This window comes from Ictidomys tridecemlineatus, chromosome 11, assembly GCF_052094955.1.
Source record: "Ictidomys tridecemlineatus isolate mIctTri1 chromosome 11, mIctTri1.hap1, whole genome shotgun sequence".
NCBI lineage: Eukaryota > Metazoa > Chordata > Mammalia > Rodentia > Sciuridae > Ictidomys > Ictidomys tridecemlineatus.
This window is the reverse complement of record NC_135487.1, coordinates 17,973,485-17,974,323: the sequence shown is the minus strand read 5'-3', so window position 1 is coordinate 17,974,323 and position 839 is coordinate 17,973,485. Positions and strand designations below refer to the sequence as shown.

The window sequence follows — 839 nt, the reverse complement described above, 5'->3', positions numbered from 1 at the left end:
TGCAACCACAAAGACTCAGAACACTCAGACGCTGGCATTGAGCCACTCTTACAAGACCTGGATGTGACATGCCGAGAGGGGCTGGTTGCTTCAGTATCAATATTGTTATTAGATCAGAAATGTTATTGAATTGTCCTCACAAGCCACAAGATTCAATTCCCTTTCTCTCTTGTAGTGACTTCTAGAAATACCATTATCATTTTTGCAAGGATAGTTACAGAAACAACAGAGAAACCATACTCAGCCCCTTCCAATGCAGGAGGTCTGGGTTGTAGCTCAGTGGAGAGCATTTGCCTAACACATGGAACTGGGTTTGATCCTCAGCACCACATAAAAATAAATAAAGGTATAATCAGGATTCAGACTACAATACAGCTGTTAAGTGCTGTGTTGTCATTTCCCCTGCTCAAAATAAAGTTGTTTCTTACCTGTACCTCTCTGCTGTACCCTTATAGCAGCCAAGGATGCTTGGTCTCATACACGTTCATAAAATTAAATGTTGACCTGACTGGTGTTTCTTGAATTAAGGATTTTTTCCTTTGCAGCATGGTGACATGGACCAGAAAGAGAGAGATGTTATCATGAGGGCATTCCAATTGGGGTCAAGCCGAGTTCTGATCACTACTGACTTGTTGGCTTGTGGGATTAATGTGCAACATTAATTTTGCTTATAAACTATGATCTACCCACCAATCGTGAAAACTGTATTCACAGGAGTCTCTGGCAGCAGTTGGTGATGAGACGATGCTCAGAAATGGCGTTGATTGGGGCTGGGGATGTGGCTCAAGGGGCTGGGGATGTGGCTCAAGCGGTAGCGCGCTCGCCTGGCATGCGTGCGG

The 839-nt window shown here is 44.2% G+C and overlaps 1 non-coding gene across 1 annotated transcript; it reads left to right on the top strand.

Moving 5' to 3' along the window:
* The first annotated feature begins 350 nt into the window (after positions 1–350).
* On the top strand, positions 351–482 carry LOC144368779 (small nucleolar RNA SNORA63). Its single transcript, XR_013428361.1, has one exon. It is a non-coding gene; the product is annotated as a small nucleolar RNA SNORA63 (small nucleolar RNA).
* The last annotated feature ends 357 nt before the right edge of the window (positions 483–839 follow it).